The sequence below is a fragment of the Peromyscus eremicus genome, chromosome 1 (assembly GCF_949786415.1).
Source record: "Peromyscus eremicus chromosome 1, PerEre_H2_v1, whole genome shotgun sequence".
Classification (NCBI taxonomy): domain Eukaryota; kingdom Metazoa; phylum Chordata; class Mammalia; order Rodentia; family Cricetidae; genus Peromyscus; species Peromyscus eremicus.
In genome coordinates this window covers 152,363,453-152,389,158 of record NC_081416.1, presented here as the reverse complement: position 1 = coordinate 152,389,158, position 25,706 = coordinate 152,363,453, and the positions used below count along the sequence as shown (strand labels likewise).

The window sequence follows — 25,706 nt, the reverse complement described above, 5'->3', positions numbered from 1 at the left end:
GCTCTTGAGTCTTCCTTCTGATCAGGAGTCACATAACCATGTTAAGTGAGAGGTGTGATTGCCAGCTAATAGGATTAGTAGGTACTGGTGGGCAACCTTGTCCTAGTTGCCTGTTTCTCCTTTATTTCCTTTTTCATTTTTCTGTCTTTCTTATTTATTGTGACTGGATCTCAGTGTGAAGCAATGTCTAGTCTGAAATTCACTTTATAGTCCAGGCTGACCTGGAACTTACAAAAACTCACCTACTTCTGCTTCTCAAGGGTTGGGATTAAACATTTCATTGCTGTGGTTTTAAATTTTAAGCATCTGACATTGTTCTGTATGTCTATAATTGATCTTGGTCATACTTAGTCCTCACCTCCCTCACCCACGCTCCTCCAACCCCATCTGAAACCCCTATTCTAAACTTGTCAGGCTTGGTGTCAAGGGTCTTGTTGTATGAAGCCAAGTTGCCTGCCCTGTTTTCTATTTTGAACAGCCCACTGAGTTTAATCAGGGTTTCTTGCATGTGCATGCTTGTGGGGTTCTATTGAATCATGGGCAACTTCCCATTTTCTACACCCCTAAAGAAAAATGACTCCTCCTTCCCCCTAAAGAAGTATGAATCGGGACTTCCCTTCTGAAGCACAGGTGAGTGCCCTAGCTTGCCCCCGACCCCATCCCTGGGCACCAGCCACTCCCGGGAAGACCTGCCCAACTTGGCCCCAGGTTCTGGTCACAGGGCAGGTTCCCTTCTAGTCCCACCGGGAAGGATCCCCTTCTCTAAGACCCCTGGCAGACCCTGCAGTCTCCACGCCCTGCCCCCACGCCCATCCGCCTGAGCCCCAAACCTCTTCCTGAGACTTAGAGGCCGGCCCCCAGCTCCCATCTTGCCCCGGACTTCCCTTCTGAAGCACAGGTGAGTCCCCTAACTTGCCCCCGACCCCATCCCTGGGCACCAGCCACTCCCGGGAAGACCTGCCCAACTTGGCCCCAGGTTCTGGGCACTGGGCAGGTTCCCTTCTAGCCCCACCGGGAAGGATCCCCTTCTCCAAGACCCCTGGCAGACCCTGCAGTCTCCACGCCCTGCCCCCACGCCCATCTGCCTGAGCCCCAAGCCTCTTCCTGAGACTTAGAGGCCGGCCCCCAGCTCCCATCTTGCCCCGGACTTCCCTTCTGAAGCACAGGTGAGTGCCCTAGCTTGCCCCCGACCCCATCCCTGGGCACCAGCCACTCCGGGGAAGACCTGCCCAACTTGGCCCCAGGTTCTGGTCACAGGGCAGGTTCCCTTCTAGCCCCACCGGGAAGGATCCCCTTCTCCAAGACCCCTGGCAGACCCTGCAGTCTCCACGCCCTGCCCCCACGCCCATCTGCCTGAGCCCCAAGCCTCTTCCTGAGACTTAGAGGCCGGCCCCCAGCTCCCATCTTGCCCCAGACTTCCCTTCTGAAGCACAGGTGAGTGCCCTAACTTGCCCCCGACCCCATCCCTGGGCACCAGCCACTCCGGGGAAGACCTGCCCAACTTGGCCCCAGGTTCTGGTCACAGGGCAGGTTCCCTTCTAGCCCCACCGGGAAGGATCCCCTTCTCCAAGACCCCTGGCAGACCCTGCAGTCTCCACGCCCTGCCCCCACCCCCATCCGCCTGAGCCCCAAGCCTCTTCCTGAGACTTAGAGGCCGGCCCCCAGCTCCCAGCTCCCATCTTGCCCTGGACTTCCCTTCTGAAGCACAGGTGAGTCCCCTAACTTGCCCCCAACCCCATCCCTGGGCACCAGCCACTCGGGAAGATCTGTCCCACTTGGCCCCAGGTTGTGGTCACCGGGCAAGTTCCCTTCTAGCCCCACCGGGAAGGATCCCCTTCTCCAAGACCCCTGGCAGACCCTGCAGTCTCCACGCCCTGACCCCACGCCCATCTGCCCGAGCCCCAAGCCTCTTCTTGAGACTTAGAGGCTGGCCCCCAGCTCCCATCTTGCCCCGGATTTCCCATCTGGAGGAGAGAGAGAGAGAGAGAGAGAGAGAGAGAGAGAGAGAGAGAGGAGAGCACCCATCCTCCCCCGGACATCCCTTCTGAACAAGAGTTCCCATCCTGCCCCGGACTTCCAATTTGGACAAGAGAGCTCCCATCTGGACAAGAGAGAGAGACTTCCTGAATCTGTCAGCTCTGTCTGAACCAAGTGTGTGGATAAGGACAAGAACGAACCACAAGGAGATGGGCAGACGTCAAGGCAGAAACACATACAACAAAATGAATAGCAATACACCATCATCAGGCCCTAGCCCTCCTCCAACACCTAGACCTGAACATCAGAAATTGGAAGAAGCAGAAGAAAATAGCCTTATGAATGTCATCATGAAGAAGCTAGAGGCTCGTGTAGAGGAAAAGACAAAAAAATGTGAAGAACACTGTAAACAACTAGAGGAAAGGGCAAACAAATTAGAAGAAATCAAAAAAGTCCTGGAAGAGAACAATAAAATACTGAAAGAAAATCAAGAATAATTAATGAAACAAATGAAGGAAACAGTCCAAGACCTGAAAAGGGAAATAGAAAAAATGAAGAAGACACAAACAGAGGGAATGCTGGAAATAGAAAATCTGAGAAAACGATTGGGAACTTCAGATGCAAGTATAATCAACAGAATGCAAGAGATGGAAGAGAGAATCTCTAGCGTTGAAGATACAATAGAAGAAATAGATTCATCAGTCAAAGAAAACACTAAAATCAACAAAGTCATGAACCAAAATGTCCAAGAAATTTGGGACACCATGAAAAGACCAAACCTACGAATAATAGGGGTAGAAGAAGGAGAAGAATACCAACTCAAGGGCACAGAAAATATATTCAACAAGATCATAGAAGAAAACTTTCCCAACTTAAAGAAGGAAATGCCTATGAAGATACAGGAAGCCTATAGAACACCAAACAGACTAGACCCCCAAAATAAGTCCCCTCGCCACATAATAATTAAACAATTAAACGTATAGAATAAAGAAAGAATATTAAGAGCAGCAAAGGAAAAAGGCCAAGTGACATATAAAGGCAAACCTATCAGAATAACACCCGATTTCTCAATGGAGACTTTGAAAGCCAGAAGGTCCTGGACAGATGTAATGCAGACACTAAGAGACCATGGATGTCAGCCTAGACTAATATACCCAGCAAAACTTTCAATCGTCATAGATGGAGTGAACAAGACATTCCATGACAAAGCCAGATTTAAACAATATTTATCCACAAATCCAGCCCTACAGAAAGCACTAGAAGGAAAATTTCAACCTAAGGAAGTCAGATACACCCTCGAAAACACAGGCAATAGATAAAGCCACAGCAGTAAACCCCAACGAAGAAAAGTACACACACATCACCACCAAAAAATAACAGGAATGAACAATCACTGGACATTAATATCCCTCAATATCAATGGACTTAATTCACCTATAAAAAGACATAGGCTTACAGAATGGATACGAAAGCAGGACCCATCTTTCTGCTGCATACAAGAAACACATCTCAAATTCAAAGATAGACACTACCTAAAAATAAAAGGTTGGGAAAAGACTTTCCAATCAAACGGTCTTAAGAAACAAGCGGGTGTAGCCATCCTGATATCCAGCAAAATAGACTTCAAACTAAAATCAATCAAAAGAGATCAAGAAGGGCATTATATACTCATCACAGGAAAGATCCACTAAGATGAAGTCTCAATTCCGAACATTTATGCCCCAAACACAAGGGCACCCACATATGTAAAAGAAACATTATTAAAGCTTAAATCACATATAAAACCCCACACATTAATAGTGGGAGACCTCAACACCCCACTTTCACCACTGGACAGATCCCCCAAATCGAAACTTAACAGAGAAATAAAGGACTTAACTGATGTCATGACTCAAATGGACTTAATCGACATCTACAGAACATTCCATCCTAACAAAAAAGAATATACCTTCTTCTCAGCACCCCATGGAACCTTCTCTAAAATCGACCACATACTTGGTCACAAAACAAATCTAAACAGATACAAAACAATTGGAATAACCTCCTGTGTTCTATCAGACCACCATGGTCTAAAGTTGCATTTCAACAACAACAAAAACTACAGAAAACCTACAATCTCATGGAAACTGAACAATACCCAACTGAATCACCAATGGGTTAAGGAAGAAATAAAGAAAGAAATTAAAGACTTCCTAGAGATCAACGAAAATGAAGACACCACATATCCAAACCTATGGGACACTATGAAAGCAGTACTAAGAGGGAAATTCATAGCACTAAACGCCCACATAAATAAGCTGGAGAAATCTCACACTAGTGACTTAACAGCACACCTGAAAGTTCTAGAAAAGGAAGAAGCAAAGTCTCCCAGGAAAAATAGATGCCAGGAAATTATCAAAGTGAGAGCTGAAATCAATAGAATAGAAACAAAGAGAACAATACAAAAAATTAATGAAACAAAGAGTTGGTTCTTTGAGAAAATCAACAAGATAGACAAGCCCTTATCCAAACTAACCAAAAGACAGAGAGAGAGCAACCAAATCAACAAAATCAGAAATGAAAAGGGGGACATAACAACAGACACTGAGGAAATCCAGAGAATCATCAGGTCATACTTCAAAAACCTCTATTCCACAAAACTGGAAAACCTAAAAGAAATGGATAATTTTCTGGATAGTTACCACATACCTAAATTAAATCAAGACCAGATAAACTATTTAAATAGTCCAATAACCCCTAACGAAATAGAAACAGTCATTAAAAGTCTCCCAACCAAAAAAAGCCCAGGACCAGATGGTTTCAGTGCAGAATTCTACCAGATCTTCAAAGAAGAGTTAATACCAATACTCTCTAAATTGTTCCATACAATAGAAACAGAAGGAACATTACCAAACTCCTTCTATGAGGCTACAATTACCCTGATTCCCAAACCAAACAAGGATACAACAAAGAAAGAGAACTACAGACCGATCTCCCTCATGAACATTGATGCAAAAATACTCAATAAAATACTGGCAAACAGACTCCAAGAACACATCAAAACAATTATCCACCATGATCAAGTAGGATTCATTCCAGGGATGCAAGGATGGTTCAACATACGAAAGTCTGTCAATGTGATACACCATATAAACAAACTCAAAGAAAAAACCACATGATCATCTCACTAGATGCTGAAAAGGCATTTGACAAAATCCAACACCCCTTCATGATAAAGGTCTTGGAGCGATCAGGAATACAGGGAACATACCTAAACATAATAAAGGCAATTTACAGCAAGCCAACAGCCAATATCAAATTAAATGGAGAGAAACTCAAAGCAATTTCACTAAAATCAGGAACGAGGCAAGGCTGTCCACTCTCCCCATACTTATTCAATATAGTACTTGAAGTTCTAGCCAGAGCAATAAGACAACATAAGGAGATTAAGGGGATACAAATCGGAAAGGAAGAAGTCAAGCTTTCCCTATTTGCAGATGACATGATAGTATACTTGAGCAACCCCAAAGATTCCACCAAGGAACTGATACAACTTATAAACACCTTCAGCAACATAGCAGGATACAAGATCAACTCAAAAAAATCAGTAGCCCTCCTATATACAATGGACAAAAAAGCGGAGAAGGAAATCAGAGATACATCACCCTTTACTATAGCCACAAATGACATAAAATACCTTGGGGTAACACTAACCAAGCAAGTGAAGGACTTATATGACAAGAACTTTAAGTCCCTGAAAAAAGAAATTGAAGAAGATGTCAGAAAATGGAAAGATCTCCCATGCTCATGGATAGGCAGAACTAACATAGTAAAAATGGCAATCTTACCAAAAGCAATCTACAGATTCAATGCAATCCCCATCAAAATACCAACACAATTCTTCTCAGACCTGGAAAGAATAATACTCAACTTCATATGGAAAAACAAAAACCCCAGGATAGCCAAAAGAATCCTGTACAATAAAACAACCTCTGGAGGCATCACGATCCCTGACTTCAAGCTGTACTATAGAGCTACAGTAATAAAAACAGCTTGGTACTGGCATAAAAACCGACATGTGGACCAATGGAATTGAATTGAAGACCCTGACATTAATCCGCACACCTATGAACAAATAATTTTTGACAAAGAAGCCAAAAGTGCACAATGGAAAAAAGAAAGCATCTTCAACAAATGGTGCTGGCAAAACTAGATATCAACATGTAGAAGGCTGCAAATAGATCCATATCTATCACCGTGCACAAAACTTAAGTCCAAGTGGATCAAGGACCTCAACATAAATCCAGCTACTCTGAACCTGCTAGAAGAGAAAGTTGGAAGTAGTCTTGAACGCATTGGCATAGGAGACCACTTTCTAAATAGAACACCAGTAGCACAGACACTGAGAGAAACAATCAATCAATGGGACCTCTTGAAACTGAGAAGCTTTTGTAGGGCAAAGGATACGGTCAACAAAGCAAAGCGACAGCCTACAGAATGGGAAAAGATATTCACCAATCCCACATCTGACAGAGGACTGATATCCAGAATATATAAGGAACTCAAGAAATTAGACACCAAAATGCCCAACAGTCCAATTAAGAAATGGGCTATAGAACTAAACAGAGAATTCTCAACAGAGGAAACTCAAATGGCTGAAAGACATTTAAGGAATTGCTCAACATCCCTAATCATCAGGGAAATGCAAATCAAAACAACTCTGAGATACCACCTTACGCCTGTCAGAATGGCTAAGATCAAAAACACTGAAGACACCTTATGCTGGAGAGGATGTGGAGCTAGGGGAACTCTCCTCCACTGCTGGTGGGAATGCAAGCTTGTACAACCACTTTGGAAATCAATATGGCGATTTCTTAGAAAATTGGGAATCCATCTCCCCCAAGATCCAGCTATACCACTCTTGGGCATATACCCAAGGAATGCTCAACCACACCACAAGAGCACTTGTTCAGCTATGTTCATATCAGCATTGTTTGTAATAGCCAGAACATGGAAACAACCTAGATGCCCTTCAACTGAAGAATGGATAAACAAAATGTGGTACATATACACAATGGAATACTACTCAGCAGAGAAAAACAATGACATCATGAGGTTTGCAGACAAATGGATGGATCTAGAAAAAATCATCCTGAGTGAGGTATCCCAAACTCAGAAAGACAAACATGGTATGTACTCACTCATAACAGGATACTAGATGTGGAACAAGGATGACTGGACTGCTACTCACATCACCAAGCAGGCTACCTGGAAAACAGGACCCCAAGAAAGACACAGGGATCGTCCAATGACAGAGAAATGGAATGAGATCTACATGAACAGCCTGGATATGAGTGGGGGTAGTGAAGGGCGAAGGTCGAGGGAAAGAGAGCTTGGGTGAGTGGGAGATCCCAGCTGGATCAACAACAGAGAGGGAGAACAAGGAATAGGAGACCATGGTAAATGAAGACCACATGAGAATAGGAAGAAACAAAGTGCTAGAGAGGCCCACAGAAATCCACAAAGATACCCCCACAACAGACTGCTGGCAATGGTCGAGAGACAGTCCGAACTGACCTACTCTGGCGATGGGATGGCCAAACACCCTAATTGTCGTGCTAGAAACCTCATCCAACTACTGAGGGATCTGGATGCAGAGATCCATGACTAGGCCCCAGGTGGATCTCTGGGAGTCCAATTAGCGAGAATGAGGAGGGTTTATATGAGCGAGAATTGTTGAGACCAAGGTCGGATTAAGCACAGAGACAAATAGCCGAACGAACGGAAACACATGAAATATGAACCAATGGCTGAGGGGTCACCAACTGGATCAGGCCCTCTGAGTGGGTGAGACAGTTGATTGGCCTGATCTGTTTGGGAGGCATCCAGGCAGTGGCACCGGGGCCTGTGCTCATTGCATGAGTCGGCTGTTTGAAACCTGGGGCCTATGCAGGGTCCCTTGGCTCGGCCTGGGAGGAGGGGACTGGGCCTACCTGGACTGAGTCCACCAGGTTGATCTCAGTCTGTGGGGAAGGCTTTGCCCTGGAGGAGATTGGAATCGGGGGCGGGCTGGGGGGGAAGGTGAGGGGGGCGGGAGGGGGGAGAACAAGGGAATCTGTGCCTGATATGTAGAACTGAATTGTATTACAAAATAAAAATTAAAAAAAAAAAGAAGAGAATTTTCCTCTTTAACCACTTTTATGCTTTCCACACCCATATTTTCACGTTTCCTCTGCTAAGAACTGCTAAAGGTGTTGAATTTTTACTTTATCAGACACTGTGTTACTCAGCTACCAAAGGGAACTTCTCTGATTCAGTTTCCTAGTCCACAGCATAGGGTGGAGAGTATTTCAGTACAACAATCTCACAGGACTGTCACCTAAGCACGTGTGAGGTAGAAGACTTGAGCATTTCTCCCTAAACCACACTTGGGTATGGAATCACAGAGTTTATCAGGAAACAAACAAACAGAATCCTTGCAGGGATTTGAAAAATATTGGAGGTTGAACAGAGGATTTGAGGTCTGAAGAAAGCAAATTCACACATTGTTGGTGAAATACACATGCACTGTAGTCCCAGTTTTCAGGACAAACTTCTTGAGCCCAGAAGTTCAAGGCCATCCTAGGAAACAGAGAGCTGCTTGCTCATATATCAAGGAAAGGAGAGGACAAGATTGGGTGAGTAAGGCAGTGGCGGTTTGGAGAGAGGAGAGAAGAAAGAGAGGAAATAGGAGGATGATGACAAGAAAGGAAAGAAGAAGAAAATAAAGGAATGTCTCCCCTCTGCTGATGTAGGTGTAGACCACAGATTTCCTCAGTCCTGAAATGTGCTTTTTCATATTTATTCTCATTTCACTCCCATGGCCACCTAAGAGGAACTTCATATCTTCAATAAACTTTTAAGTTGTTCAACAATTGCACCTATCCATATACTGTCTGTCCCCATTCTCTTTCAAAATGAAAGAGAGAGAAGGGGGAGGGAAAGAAAATTTAATATGGGGTTTAAAAGAGTTTTCTAGATACACTCCTATAAAATCTTTTTTCTTTATTATAGGAATTCAAGACTGATTTCTGTGTTTTATAAAGGCTCTCTTTCAAAACACAGGGCATTCCCACACAGGCCTGTGCAAAGGCTTGTAGATTTGCCTAGAAAGATCATTCTGGAGAACAGAAAACAAATTGCTGTAGATGTTGAACTTAACTTCATTTTCCTCCCTTTGGTGCCTGGCAGGAAATTACATGGACCACCAAAGACTCAAATAGATAAATCAGTCATGACAAAAGAAATAATCTTAGTTAAAACTAATGAGAAAGCTAATTATAGTCATTTATCTTCATATCAGATCCATTATTACAGCAAAGATCTTTGAGTGAAAATGGTCAAGGTGTGCATGTGAATAAAGAGTTCATGACCCACAGCATTGCTGAGGTAAGGATATAGAAACGGACCTTATATTTGCTAAAAAGATTCTGAAGAAAATATCAGATGAAATATACCACTCTCCTTGTTTGCTATAGTAAAACTATATGTATATATATGCTCCATTATATATTTAGCTGAGCTCCAGAGTTATTTGTCCTTTTGGGGACCATTTCTCTTTATGTATTATTTTTAACATTTCAGCCAAAGATGGTTTTTGGTAGGATTTAGTGGATATTGCAAAATATAAGACTAAGCAACATTTCATAGGCTTTGTTTAATGACACTTTCATATAAAAATAATTTTTTTTCAATAATTTTTTTTTTCTTTTTTTTTTTTTGGAGACAGGGTTTCTCTGTGTAGCTTTGCGCCTTTTCCTGGAACTCACTTGGTAGCCCAGGATGGCCTCGAACTCACAGAGATCTGCCTGGCTCTGCCTCCAGAGTGCTGGGATTAAAGGCGTGCGCCACCACCGCCCGGCAATTTTTCTTTTTAAAGAATATTTTTTAAAGATCAAATCACGATCCTTTGACAAATAAAATATTTCCCTCCAATTTTTGCCTTGGTTTATTGAATAATAAATAATAAGTGACATTAGAGATTACAGTGTCTGCCACGTCTCATAACTGATACATTACAAAGGTGAGATTTAAAGGAGCCTAGTGATGCCCAATGCCAGGACCTGGTCTCTATATATGTCAGGAACACAGCACCTCCAGGTGTTTTGCAGAGGGCTGAGGCTATATTGGAAAAGCATGTGGGAAAGGGTGTTTAAAGAGAAAACTAATGAAAATTCTAATGATGAAAGCAATGATAAAGAATAATGAATAGTAGAGGGAATTTGTTCTGGGTCATGGATTGTGAACATGTAATGATTATCACAGCATCCCAGAGATTTTAGCACTGAATTTAACTGACTTAGCCTCTTCTATTTGCTGTGCTTTCTACAAAGTAATATCTAATCTCCATTGGAATTGAAGGCCCTGGAAGATGGTCCACTTTAACTTTGATTTTACCCTGAGGTGTTTGCCAATAATTGATCTTTGTTTCACTATGCTAGCTTTGGATAAGGAAAAGGCCTTTCTCCATTACAAAGGAAAAACCAATCTTATTATTTAAGGGTCCTTTGAGTTTCGTGTTGAGCACTCAAGAGTGACTTATTTCTAATTCAAGTTAATACTGTACTTGTCTAGAGGCTAAAAAGCTAAGCTAGAGATACTTCCTCTCTGTGGACTGTGTGACAGATATCTCCACATGTTAATTAAAGTAGAACAGAGTGATTACCATATGACTAACCATTTGAGAGTTGGTTCTACTGCCAAAGAGCAAGCCTACTCTAGTAGATTAACTGTCAACATTGACACCCTGCCAGTTTGGCATCCAAACTCATTTCTTTTATCCATATGATTTAACTACTGGCCTTTATATGATCACAGCCATGGCAAAATACAAAATGCATCCAAATGGAACTAAGGAGTCCTACAGATAACAACACTTGAAAATGTGGCTGAACGTTTTCCTATGTCCTCCTGGTCCGCAGCCCCTCAGGCACAAGTAAATGCAGAGGCTTATATTAATTAAAACTGCGTGGCCATTAGCTCAGGCTTACCATTGACTAGCTCTTACACTTAACTCAGCCCATTTTTGTTAATCTATATGTTGCCATGTGTTCCCTGGCTTTACCTGTGTGTCATTACATGCTGCTCCCTGGACAGCAGGCTGGCGTCTCCCCATCAGCCTTCCTCTTCCCAGAATTCTCCTTGTCTGCTTATCCTGCCTATAATTCCTGCCTGGCTACTGGCCAATCAGCATTTTATTTATCAACCAATCAGAGCAACACATTCACAGCATACAGAGCACCATCACCCATCATGAAAATTCCATTCTCCTCTAAGACTCAAGGTTGTCTGTTATCCATGGGCCTTGCAAAAGCAAGAAGTTTGAGCCATAGGCCATGGTCATGCAATTTGTAATTGATATAAGCCTCTATATATTTACTTGGGTCTGAGCAGTTGCAGGACCACGCAGGACACAGGAATTTTATAAGTGGCTGTGGGACCTTGATGCTGGGCAAGACCAGGAAAACTTGCAACTATAGCCTGGGAACTCAGCATGTGTATTAGATAAAGTTAAAAGAAAAGGTGGGAGCTGGGCGGTGGTGGCACACACCTTTAATCCCAGCACTTAGGAGGCAGAGGCAGGTGGATCTCTGTGAGTTTGAGGCCAGCCTGGGCAACAGAGTGAGTTCCAGGAAAGTTGCAAATCTACACAGACAAACCCTGTCTCGAAAAACCAAAAAAAAAAAAAAAAAGATGGTGGGTTTATTAAATACAGCTGAACGAGGAGGTGAGTCATCTCATCTCTGTATGGGAACAGTCTCAGGAAGCAGTCCGTAAGAAGAGGAAGCTACAGTTGGTATTTTGTGCACATTCAATTAGCCGCTATACTTGGATCACTGGGAGGTCATTCCATATTACCTAGCCTGACCTGGGGAAGGCTTTCCCATTTCCATGAGTCTGAGACTCTGATGTCCTAGACATCCCATGCTCATGCCAACAACAGAAATTTACTCAGGATCTCATCTACTCTCCTGTTGATTATAAGCAGCATTCATCAGGAGGGATGAACATCAGAAAAATCTGCCTGGGTTTGCATACCTTGGGAAATTTTGAAAAATCACAAGTCTAGAAGCCTAAGAAAGGCTCCCAGTCCTGTCTAGTCTTTTGACTTTGCAACACCATGTTATCACTCATACTTGCAAACCATACAATTGAGTTACAAAGCAAAATCACAAATACAAAAATCATAATGTTGTAAGTTTGTAATTTTGTGTTGTGTCATGTTCAGTGCCGTCTTGGGGTAAATGGATGCTGCTGGCTGTCAAGAGGATTCACTTTTACTGTCCTTCTAATTTTCAATATTCCTGCAAGACTTTAACATTTTGTTAGTTACAAGCATATATTTTGCAAGACATAGCAACTGTGCCAGAAAACCAAGTAAAAAAATGGTTGGTTTATGACTAAGAGATAATGAATTAATACCTGCTAGAAAAAAAATCCCTGAATATTTATAAACTCAAATTATGTAAAGTATATTGCTCATCTATGTTACTTTAAATAAAAAATACTATAAAATTAATGACATTTAACAATATTTAGGATTTCCCTAATGCCTAGGGAATATGTTGGTACCTTTTTATTAACGCTTGTATGTACATCATGTATCATTTTAGGCAAATGTGTGTACATGACATAATCACATACCATGTAATTTGTATTGGACAGTGGGGTGAGAGAAAGATTTCTGCCATTTCAGAGTGTGGAATATAATCAGTGAATGCAATCCTCATAAAAATATTCCCATTCAGTTCTTTAAAATTGATCTCTAGGAATGACTGGGGGGGGATTAAGACTTTACTCTTTTTTTGCAGAAGATGCACATTTGATAGCCAACACTCGTTATTGGTTGTAGTAAGGCAACTCCACATAGTTAAATGGAGATTTATTTTGTGGGGTAACTTACAAGTAAAGGGATAGGTTACAGTGTCTGGAAAAGGTGTAGCGCCATCCAGCTGTGTTCTCTGGAAAACTCTTATCAGTCTACCTCCAGCGTCCAGGATGTAGAAACCAAGAGGTGGCACAATGGGATCTCAGGTCTTAAGGGCTCCTGTCTCGGCTCTGCCTTGTATGCGTGACAGTTACCAAAGCCTCAATGGGTGTAGTACTTCCAGGTCAAAGCTGGAACAGCTACCCACTACAACCCAGGTCTGGCTGCTCACAATAGCCTATAACTCCAGCCTTTGACATTTGCCCTGTCTTCCCTTGGTGTTTTGTGTATTAATTCTTTAGTTTAAAATCTCAAATGTATTTCAGCACTTTGGGACAACATGCTTTAGTTGAGGCTGCACTTTTTTTTGCTATGAAATATATCACTAATCCAGTCATTTCCATAGACATTGTTTAAGTATAGAGTTTTAGAAAATGTTGTGTCGTTTGGAAAAACACCAATCTACCAACTTCATGTCTTATTCCTTTATTGTTTTCACTACCATGCCTTCCTTGTTGCAGTATCTTGTTATTTTATATAATTTTTAAATTTTTATTCTTTTATTTTCTGCATAGGTTTTACTCACATCCTCTTTCTGGATTCTTCTCATTCCTTCTATATTTTACTAATAATCTAAGTGAAATGGCACATAGGAAGTAGAAAATGTCCCTATTGAGGACTCTCCTGCAGCCAGGGCTTCCTTGCAGGACACACTCTCCTCCTGCACCTTGTTAGGACTTTCTTTTTAATGCAGGGATTGAGAGCTGTGGTGGAGGCGCAACTGCCCAGGGTGTTGATGACCTGATTCATGAGATGACAGCGATGGGGCACATGCAGCTGGAAAGGTGTGGGAACTTCTCCCTAGAGTTCAGAGTGTCCTGAGAGTTTCCACAATGAGTTTGTGAAGAAAGCAAAAGGATTTCTTTCCTCTACCAAGAAATTCGTACTGCTGAGTGATGAGAGAAATCGTTGGTGGCCAGAGGTTCATATAGAGAGCTGACCAGGGAACCTACAGGCTACAGAAAGCCTTTCTGAGATCTGTGGTAACTAGTCTGGCTCTTTGGTCCTGACAATGCTTATGGACTTGCTCTGAACTGTGTCCTCTTGAAGGAATTGGTCCTTTGCTTCACTTTCATGTCAATCTGCAAACTTTCTGACATTAGAATTTTCTTCTTAAAAATTTAGAACTATATTATTTATATGTGCTGGGTGGTTTTTATGTCAATTTGACACAAGCTACAGTCATCTGACAGGAGGAAACCTTGACTGGAAAACTTCCTTCATAAGATCAGGCTGTAGACAAGTCTTCAGAGCATTTTCCTAATTAGTGATTGATGCCTATTGCTTGTGGTACCTTCTTTGTTCTGGTGGTCCTGGGTTAAGAAAGCATGCTGAGCAAGCTGTGTGAGCTAGACAGTAAGTAGTGTTCCTCCCTGGATTCTGTATCAGCTCCTGCCTCCAGGTTCCTGCCCTGTTTGTGTTCCTGCCCTGACTTCCTTCAGTGATGAACAGAGATGTGGAAGCATAAGCCAAATAAAGCTTTTCCTCTCCTAGTTGCTTTGGTCATAGCATTTCATCACTGCAATATTAAACATAACTACAGCAATATGGTTATTTTGTACTCATATGTGTGTGCACATAAGCATGTGTCTCATCCCATGATATGAGGGTACAAGTCACAGGACAAATGTGGTTCTTTTCATGCACCATGAGGGTCTTGAGGATGGAATTCAGGTAATCAGACTTGGTGGCAGGCACCTTTACTCAGCAAGCCATCACACCAGGTCCAGACAATTTTTAAACTATGTTTTTTTGTACTTGGAAGACTTTATTCCCATCTTCACCTCTTCATCACAGACTTTTTATTTGTCTTAGTTAGAGTTAATGTTGTTAGGATGGAACACTATTGCCAAAATCAAATGGAGTAGGAAAGGACTTATGTGGATTATACTTCTGTATCGCTGTTCATCATCAAAAGAAGTCAGGACAGGGAATCAAGCAGGGCGGGAACCTAGAGATAGAAGCTGATATAGAGGCCATGGAGAGGTGCTGCTTACTGGTTTGCTCTTTATTATGGCTTGCTCAGCTCTCTTTCTTATAGAACCCAGGACCATCAGCATAGGGTGGCACCATCCACAATGAGATGGGCCATCCACCATTAATCACTAATTAAGAAAATGTTTTACAGGTTTGCTTACAGCCCATTCTAATACCAAGACTTTCTCAACTGAGGTCCCATCTTCTCCAGTGACTCTAGTTTGTGTAAAGTTGACATTAAATCCAGCCAGACCATACCTCTACCTTGAGTGTATGTTCTCTGAGTCTGTTCTGGCTTACTCCAGCCCACAATCATGGAAAGAGGACATAGTGGAAACTCTTTGAGTGTTGGCTCTAGGTTAACCAATTAATGCAATTTTACATTATTGCATTACCAAGTTGTGGAAACAAGGAAGGCTGAAAAATAAAACAATTCTGTCAGCAACAATTTCTCTTTACATTAAGTGTGGAAACTGACCTTCAAAGTATGAAGTGTTAGAACTTTTTGTATAAGAGTAAACTAAGAATTTAAGGATTATTAAACAATTGGAAGATGAGTGAAGACATATTTTTCCACAGCCCACACATGGTCACATGGATGTATATTTTTCCTGAAAGGTCAGACTTGTCAAGATTTTAGACAGAACATTCTGTGACTTAGCATCTGAAAATATGACCTTTACACTGCATTATTAAACATAGAATATATTCCTGAAAACAAAGCTATTATCCTGTTAAATTTCAAAGTTCATATGCTTGGAGATGCCATGCACACATGTCTTCTGAGGAAATGAGGCAGTTTAAGATATTTCCATAGAGCATGTTTAAAATCCATATTTGTCAAAAAACAGCAACCCAGAAAGACAGTAAAGCTTGTGCACCTCGGAGTTTCAGGCTCATATATATTAAAGCAATTATCAGCTAATTAACACCAGTGTGTACTGCGGTGGTAATATGCCTGCATAACCTTTGACAATACACACATGCCACGGATTGGCCTATTGGGGGGTACCACAACCGTAGGAGAACCAGGGCTTGGGTAGTCAGGAAGGCAAGGATTTGGCGAAGGACAGACAGACAACACACTCAGAAGCGGTTTGAATCTGCTGCAGTTTTACTTCTGCAAATCAGTAGTTTATATACAGAAAAGAAAACTATCAATTCATACAGGGAGCAACAAGAGCTCGGCAATAATTACATCTTTTTAAAAAACAGCAAGCACACAATTATTAATCGGTGCTAGACATATTCCTTCACCCACAAGAACTTTATGACCCAAAGAGCAGTCTGTGATTTCTAAACTTAGTACAGTCCCTAGACTTGTGTAGACTTCTTGCGGTTGCAGCTGTGTCCTTTATCTTATCTCAGCAGTTTTCTAGTTTCTTATACATTTCTATTTTTCTGGTTCTCATGACCCACTTAGCCAATTTGGATGCTGCAGACCTTCTCTAAGTCTTTCTTCAGTTCTTCCATCACATATCTCTTCTAATATAAAACCTTTTTACCTGCTGGAATATAGACTCTTGTACTTTTACACCTGTAAGGGGAAGGGGTTCTGCTGTAGTCCTTAAGTTTCTCATGCTGAACTTCCTCAACAGAGGGGCCCACCATCTGCCTCCTATGAGATAACGCCTTCTGCCATAAATCATTTTAGTTGGGATTCCCAAAGGATTCCTAGTGGGTGAGTGTTTATTCCCTAGAAGTGTCTGAACCTTTATACTTTTTTAATCTAGTGGCTTGGGGTTTTTAAGAAATAGCTCATTCTGCTATATCTGATTAAGATCCATGTCCAGCTTTCCCTTTCTTCCACAGTTCACAACCCAAGCATTCATTAATTTTGGCTGTGCTTCATAGATTAATTAGAACATTATCAGAAAAGCAGTTATACAGAACCCATAGCCCAGGGAGCTCATGATCTGTGAAGCACATATTCTTCGAGAAGGAAGCATAATGTGGGCACTTTGCCAGGGACCTCAAGGGAGCTTAGTCCCGTGGGACACATATCTCCCATCCACTATTATTAACATAATTGTTCATGTCACAGGGACGACACTGGAGTTGGTGTGGCACACACACACACACACACACACACACACACACACACACGTTGCTTATTGAAACCATCTGCATTTCTTTTTATACATTTTTATTATTTGTTTTATAAAATGATAATGTAGCATTTATTCCTTCCCTTTCCTCCCTCCAAACTCTCTCATATACTCCCCTTTGCTCTCTTTCAAATTCATGGCCTAGTTTTTCATTAATTGTTATTACATGTATTTATGTATGTGTATATACATATAGATTCCTAAATACAACTTGTTCAGTCTGTGTAACAGTACCTGTATGTATATTTTCACACTAACTTTTTGATATTAGATAACCAATTCATATACTTATCCCAGGAAAGACTATTTCTCCCACTCTCAACATCTCTTAGTTGCCTACAGTTCTTTGTGTGTTCAGGACTCATAGTTTATTTTTAATGAGCCATACTAGTAGAACTCTTTGAAAGAATCACTTTTTCTGACTAAAATGGTATGTTCATTCATAAATTTGTTTTCATGAAGCAAGAGACATAGCTGCTATAGAAATAAAACATGAGTTCCTAATTACCAGAAATACATTTTGTATATATGCCTTAAAGAGCTTCAGAAATATGGGAAAGAGTTATATTGTAAACAAGTATGCTAGGAGAGACTAGAATTAGCATATGAAAAGTAATTATAGTAAAGGACAGCTGATAAAATTCCAAAAGCAAATTCAAATGGGAACACTGTAGTAAGACTCAAAGGAGGTGACACAGATAGACACATGCCAGGCATTGAGACAGAGGGATGACAGAAAATGAATAACATATGCTAGAAGTGTCATTTACAGATAGAAGGTAGAGATAAATCATAGATAATAGGTAGGCTGTAGATGAAAGGTAGGTGACTATAGATCATGTATAGAAGATAGATACCAGGCTAGACAGATGGTTAAGCAGTTAAGAGCACTGGCTGTCTTTCCAGTAGTCCTGGGTTCAATTCCCAACAAACACACAGTGTGGTTCACAACCATCTGTAATGAGATCTGGTGCCTGCTTCTGGTGTGCAGGCATGCATACAGGCAGAACACTGTGTACATAATAATAAATAAATAAATTAAAAAAGAAGATAGATATTAGTAGATGGTAAATTATAGATGACAGATAGATATAAGATATAGATAGATAGATAGATAGATAGATAGATAGATAGATAGATAGATAGATAGATAAACCATTTAGCTTAATTTTCATGGTAGTTTTTAACAGGAAAAAGCTTTAATAAAACACAGAACATTATTCAGTTTCCACAAGATTGTAGGTTTTCTGTAATTTTTGTTGTTGTTGAAATCGAACTTTAAACCATGGTGGTCTGATAGAACACAGGAGGTTATTCCAATTGTTTTGTATCTGCTGAGATTTGCTTTGTGGCCAAGTATGTGGTCGATTTTAGTCCAATTGGCGAGAAAGAGGAGGGATTGTATGAGCGAGAATTGTTGAGACCAAGACTGGAAAAAGCACAGGGACAAATAGCCAAACTAATGGAAACACATGAACTATGAACCAACAGCTGAGGAGCCCCCAACTGGATCAGGCCCTCTGGATAAGTGAGACAGTTGATTAGCTTGAACTGTTTGGGAGGCACCCAGGCAGTGGGACTGGAACCTGTCCTTAGTGTTTGAGCTGGCTGTTTGAAACCTGGGGCTTATGCAGGGACACTTCCTTCAGCCTGGGAGGAGGGGACTGGACCTGCCTGGACTGAATCTACCAGGTTGACCTAAATCCCCAGGGGAGTCTTTGCCCTGGAGGAGATGGGAATGGAGGGTGGGCTGGGGGGAAGGTGGGGGTAGGGAGGGGGGAGGACAGGGGAATCCATGGCTGATATGTAAAATTAAATTAAATTATTAAAAAAACCCAAAAAACAAAAAACACAGAAGATTGTGATACATCAAAGCAAGTCCTCTCAAGGACAAATCCTGAGTTTAGTTCTGAGATCACAGGAAATTTGCAAAAAATTGTTGTAAAATGAGGCTACTGTGTTTCTGACATGTCAGTAATATTTTTCTTGAATAATGCAAAATTGTGAAATATAATGCTTAGAACAGCCTGGACAAAGCTCTTACTTCAATCTCTAGTAATGCAAAAGAAACATAGTCTTCAATGTGTTTTCATTTATGACAATTGTAATTCATTGACTGTATATTAAGGTGAAAGGTTGTAGCTAGGTTGAGTGAGAACAGAAAATTGATCAAAAATTGTATTCCACATGAATAGGTCCTCTTTTACCTTGAGTACTACATAGAACCCTCTCAGAGACCACCATCTGACTGATCTACCAATTGTTCTTAAATCCATCATTACCATACCACCTCTAATATAGCAAAACAAAATGTATTACCATCACCTAGATATATAATCTTCTACACTAATTTTGTTGGTGTGTGCAAATGTCCAGTAATACAATATTTCCATACAAAAAACCTTACAGTATAATCTTCATCTCCTTAAAAAGGATCATCAGTTATAATATTTATATTTACTTAATTTTATCCTCACATGACATATGTGTAATTGTTCTCTTTCCTTTGTAAATTAGTTATATGGTTTATGAAAACTTCAGTGAGTTGTTCAGCATGAAATTCTTTTTTGCATTTTATACTCATATATTAGAAAGAGCGTTCTAAATTTAATTTTCCACATATTAGCCCAGTCATGTTTCCCACTCATCTTATTTACAAATAGCTGCACTTAGCTAGTTTGCATTATGTATATAAAAGTGTATTCTCATTTCATTGTGCTTTAATTTAAATTTTAATTGTTTTATTATGGTGAAAGGCTATAACAATTTAGGTATTCATAGCTTACTGTGTTTAAAACATATCTCCTCTTGTAGAACAATTTACATAATCGAAAATCATATAATTCATACTAAGGAATAATAAACTACTAAGGAAATAGGAATACTTTATGTATGAATGGTTTCTTCCAATGAGAAGATAATTATGTAAGAATTCTTTAGCTCCAACTCTGCCTGTTGTTTACTTGCAGTCTTATGCATCCATGGGTTGGAAAGACCGATAGCATATCCAGCCCTGGGGAGGACAGGTAATGGAGAAAGGAAAATTATTAGTTCTTGACAATGTCAGTTGACATAGTTCAAACTCTAAATCATATTTGTATATTTTTTAGACAATATTAATTAATGAGTGATCAATAAGAAATGTACTTGCGAACTCATTTTTCTTGTTCTAGCTGGCACATAGTACCATCCACTCAGTCACATACTGTAGGTGGTAATATCAGTCTGACACTGCTCAGGTCAAAGTCAAGTTCATAAAGACTCTTGATTCAAACAGCTACCTTGTAAACAATGCCATTGTTCTCTTTATATGTTGCCTTATTCATTTCGATAATCATGTCATTTCATCCTACATTACTAATTGTCTTGTTCACTTGCTTGCCCTCAGTGTTTTTGTTTGTCTATGATTGCATAGATTGAAATGTGCAATGTGCACACATATACAAAAACACAAATGCACATGTACACTGTATACTCATGAAGTCATACAGATAAATACATAAGCATATTACTAATGCATAAATATATATATATACACATATACAGATAAATGTGCAAACAATGCATATATACATGTGTGTGCATGCACATACAGAACCACACATGTGTACACGACTTGGAAAACAGGCAGTCAAATATTCACATACACAAACACAGGTGCCTTCACTGGTATGTACACAAAAATGCAATCATATACATATGCTTACACACAAATACATATACACATACACACAAAAATAGACACATACATGATCTATACTGTACCTAGAGTTTTTCTGCCTGGCCCACGGTCAGGGCAAATCTCTCTCACCTGCCTGTCCCACAGCTGCTCAGACCCAACCAAATAAACACAGAGACTTATATTGGTTACAAACTGTATGGTCATGGCAGGCTTCTTGCTAACTTTTCTTACAGCTTAAATTAATCCATTTCCATTAATCTATACCTTGCCACATGGCTCATGGCTTACTGGCATCTTCACATGGTGAAGCTGCTGTGGCAGCTGGCAGTGTCTCTCTGACTCAGCCTTCCACTTCCCAGCTTTATTCTCCTGCTTGTCCCACCTACACTTCCTGCCTAGCCAATGGCCAATCAGTGTTTTATTTATTGACTAATCAGAGCAACACATTTGCCATACAGAACATCCCACAGCACTTTCCCCCCTTTTTTTTTAAAAGGAAGATTTTTAACCTTAACAAAGTAAAATTACATATAATTTGGGAATTTGGGCGTAGCTTCTCTTACTACTTCCTGCTGGAGGGGGGCACTGTATCTTTTGGGGACACAAAGAAAATTTTAGAATTATGGAATAGTCCGTGAGGGTGTATCATCTGAGCCAGTTGCCTTCAAACCATTCTGGATGTTGGATCATCTGTGCCATAGTGTCACCGGAGACCTTTCAGGGGGTCTTGGCTGGTCAAACCTGATGTATCTTAATCTGGAACAAATCCATAGACTCTGGCTTTCTGTGGGAACAAAAGCAGAGTCTCCTTTCCAAAGCAACATATCTTTATATCCAAATTTTGAAGTCAAAGTATCTTTAAAATATACATATTGGTTTAACTCAACATCTTTTACGATCAAATGTTTTTCTGCAGTTAAAAATCCCAAAGACAACACAATCCAGATTCTCTGTGTAATATTCATCTTTATGTGGCTGATTTTTTATATTAATTTTACTGTCTCTTTAAAGACTTTATTTTTTAAAACTATGTATTTGTTTATATAACTGTATATATCACCTTTTTTGTCTCTTTCAAGCCTACGTATATTTTACACACATTTTAAACTATTACATCTGAATCTGTCTTGTTGTGAATCTATTGCTTTAAACTGCAGCAGCTGTGGCTGCTGGCTCCACCCACCTCAACTTCCTAACATGGCGGTAGGGTACGTTTACCACCAGCTCTGGGAGCTATTGTGGGTCTATGCTTTTATCCAAGCAGCATGTAGGCCAGAAACCTCTTTTTTTGTTTTGTACTAGTAAAGGCTAAATCCACCATGCAGCTTAATGTGCTACTTGCAGAGGCCTCATTCCTGCCATACTGCAGGTTGAGTGCGCATGCTAGAAACCCACCAGTAGCTCAAACCGGCAGCTGCCGCTCATTTGAGAGAGACAATTAGGAACTGTTTTTAGCTCCGTTTTAGAATCTTTTCTCAAGTTTTAGGTGGAAACTCTTGCTACGTTGGACGCCATTTGTACCTAGAGTTTTTCTGCCTGGCCCATGGTCAGGGCAAATCTCTGTCACCTGCCAGTCCCACAGCCACTCAGACCCAACCAGATAAACACAAAGACTTACATTGGTTACAAACTGTATGGCCATGGCAGGTTCTTGCTAACTTTTCTTACAGCTTAAATTAATCCATTTCCATTAATCTACACCTTGCCACATGGCTCATGGCTTACCGGCATCTTCACATGGTGTTTCTCATCGTGGCAGCTGGCAGTGTCTCTCTGACTCAGCCTTCCACTTCCCAGCTTTATTCTCCTGCTTGTCCCACCTACACTTCCTGCCTAGCCAATGGCCAATCAGTGTTTTATTTATTGACTAATCAGAGCAAAACATTTGCCATACAGAACATCCAAAAGCACTATACTGTACAACACAAGAATGCATGCATACACACATATATATATAATACACAAATATGTACATAAACACACATGCATAAATTTATACAAAACTCATATAGAACAAACTCATATGTATAATTACACACATACACAAGCACACACACAAATACACACTTAACACACATATACATGCACACACATATAAATATAAATACACACAAATACATACATATATACAATTCACACATACACATGCACATACATAAATGCATACCTAAATACACATACATGTTTATAAACACAAAACACATACATACACAATGCATACATACACAGGTATACACATATACACACACATGCACATGCACATGCACACTTGCAAATGTTTGTATACACCTGCGCCCACAGAGTGAACTAGTTGCTGAAGCCAGGCTGATGACCATAACCCTATCCTCACTGACTTTGATGCTTTATCTTTGTAATAATTTATTTTCCCTCCTCACTCAACTGTGAGCCTTTTAAATACTGTTTTCAGGAATGGTATCTTCATATGATTTCAGAGGAAGATGGGTTCTGGGTTGTGTGAAATCTCATGGTCACCACTCCGTTTCCTGCTCTTTGGGTCAGTAATGATCTTGCTGGAGACTAGCAGAATATGTTCTGTCATCTTTAGTGTTTAGGGCCTCCTCCACATGAATACTATGTATTTATGCCATTCCGTCTTCGAGAGGGTCTCACAGCCCAGTCACACGTGAAAGGAGGATTTATCCCTTATACACTCTATGACAGAATTATTAAAGTGAGGTTTCTTTACTTTCTGTTTGATGGAATGTGTGTAAATGCTCATGAGGGATTATCATTACTGATAAGCCTGGATGTTTTGCAGCTCAGTTTTAACTCACACACTGTTAAGACTAAACCTCTCTAGGAGTAAAGAGAACAGATGCCACAGCTCATTTGCATGAAGATGAGAGGATTCTGAGTAAAGTGAAGTGGTAATTAGGTCCATGGAAAGGAATCAGCACAGCAATGGTGCCTCCCAGCATATGCTTGAACTTGCTGAGCACCTGGGCAATTGTGGACGCATCCTCTTCTCTTTCGTGGGAACTCCTGGGTCTTCACAGCCTTTGGCTATCTGGAGAAAATACGTAGTATTTTCAGCTCTTGGGGGTGCAGACTGTTCTCTGAACAATAAACAGATATATTCATTAACTTGATGTTCTTTGCAATTATTTATTTAAAGGCTTAAGGGGATATGAAAAACAAAACCTTTATAAGTTGAAATGAGACTTGCTACCTATGCAACAGTCTGTTGGAACCCATCATTTATCTTCTTTATTATCTTTCACAGAAGCACGGTGTGAGAAGAAAGGAGTTGCTGTGTAATTAATTGAGATATTTAAAAGGGAATTTTCATGTGATAAAAGCCTGGAGTTACATATCAAGTGTTACCTTAGGAAGATCTTCAACTTTCCATCAAAATTATAATTTCAGAGAGATGTTTGAATATTACATTTCCCATAGCACACTGAAGAACAGAGTCAAAGAGTTTCAATTTTACACAAGTAAATCTACAAAATGTGTTAAAATTCCAGCATCAGAAATACACATTGCCCAATATGTGTGAACAGTAATTCCACCAGTAACATATGTGCACACCAAATTGTGAACCAAGTACCTCTTCCCTTTACACATTCTAGTCAGAAATGAGGAAAAATATATACCTAAGGAGAATCACCTTGGTAAAGACACTAATTTGGGAATCATTCATAAAGGAGCATGCATATATCCAACCCCATCCCCCACTCCTGCCAGTTAGAAATGCAGTTAACAGTCTACTGCTTGTGACTGTGTCAGAGTGGAGGGAGAGCTTATGGGACTGACTCTGTACTCCAGGTGTAAAGTGTCATGTGGAACTGAATTAGAGGACCCCTGGGCTCTGCCAGTGGGGAATTTCTAGCACATGGAGACCTGCCCCTGTCAGCAGTGAATGTGTTAAGAAAGTAAGTGTGACATTTTGTTTTCTCTTATCTCATTAAGAGAGTGTTTGAGATTTACTAAAGAAGATATCTCTATCCTCCAAGATCTCCAGTGCATCATGACTGAGTTACAAAATTGAGAACAGTGATTACTGGAAAAGGATCAAAGGGTAGCAATTAGATATGTAAGAATACAGAAATGGACCTTGAGAGGGAAGGCTAGACAGCTTTCAACAGACCTGTCTGGAACAACAAAACTTGACCTGATTTATTAACTTATTTTTCATAGTGGAAATCAAAGCTAAGATCCAGTGCATGTACTTTAAAACATATTTATTAATTTTTTGAAAACTTAATACAAAATATTTTGATCATATTCATTGTCTATTACCTCAAGTCCTTCAAGAGCTTCTTCAACCTCCCTACCCTCTCAACTTCATATTCTTTCTTCTTTTTGTGTAATAACTTATCTAGGTCTATTAGTGATCCTGTGTACTCTTGGTAATGAGGCACTCCAGAGCAGCACCATAGATTTACCAGAAGCCACAGCATTAAAGGAATCTGACTTTCCCCCTCCCATCAGCTAACCATTGTATGTTTGAGCAATGCTTGATACTCACAACCCAAACTCATGAACTTCCTTTTCAAACTTCACTATGACTGTAACTAGAGTTTTCCTGCCTTGCCCACAGTCAGGACAAATCTCTGTCACCAGCCAGTCCCACAGCCGCTCAGACCCAACCAAGTAAACACAGAGACTTATATTGCTTACAAACTGTATGGCCGTGGCAGGCTTCTTGCTAACTGTTCTTATAGCTTAAATTAATCCATTTCCATAAATCTATACCTTGCCACATGGCTCGTGGCTTACTGGCATCTTCACATGCTGCTTGTCATGGTGGCGGCTGGCAGTGACTCCCTCCGCCTTCCTATTTTCTCAATTCTCCTCTCTGTTAGTCCCGCCTATACTTCCTGCCTGGCCACTGGCCAATCAGTGTTTTATTTATTGACCAATCAGAGCAATTTGACATACAGACCATCCCACAGCACTATGACTGTACATAAATCATCATTAATTTTATGAC

General features: G+C 40.6%; 2 long non-coding RNA genes across 6 annotated transcripts in view; one reads left to right on the top strand and one right to left on the bottom strand.

The window, feature by feature from the left end:
• Positions 1-19,288: 19,288 nt before the first annotated feature.
• Positions 19,289-25,706, top strand: part of LOC131920340 (uncharacterized) — a 37,968-nt gene continuing 31,550 nt past the window's right edge. For 2 of the 4 annotated variants that reach the window (XR_009381628.1, XR_009381623.1), the window contains exon 1: positions 23,983-24,645. This is a non-coding gene — a long non-coding RNA (uncharacterized LOC131920340). Of the gene's footprint in view, positions 24,646-25,706 lie in introns of all 4 variants that reach the window. The other 2 variants (XR_009381622.1, XR_009381625.1) reach the window with 2 other exon arrangements.
• On the bottom strand, positions 19,776-24,495 carry LOC131920336 (uncharacterized). 2 transcript variants are annotated; one of them, XR_009381621.1, is made up of 3 exons: positions 24,367-24,495; positions 23,710-23,826; positions 19,776-20,080 (listed from the first exon to the last, which is right to left on the bottom strand). It is a non-coding gene; the product is annotated as an uncharacterized LOC131920336 (long non-coding RNA). The 2 variants fall into 2 exon arrangements; XR_009381620.1 differs by having other exon boundaries at positions 24,381-24,495.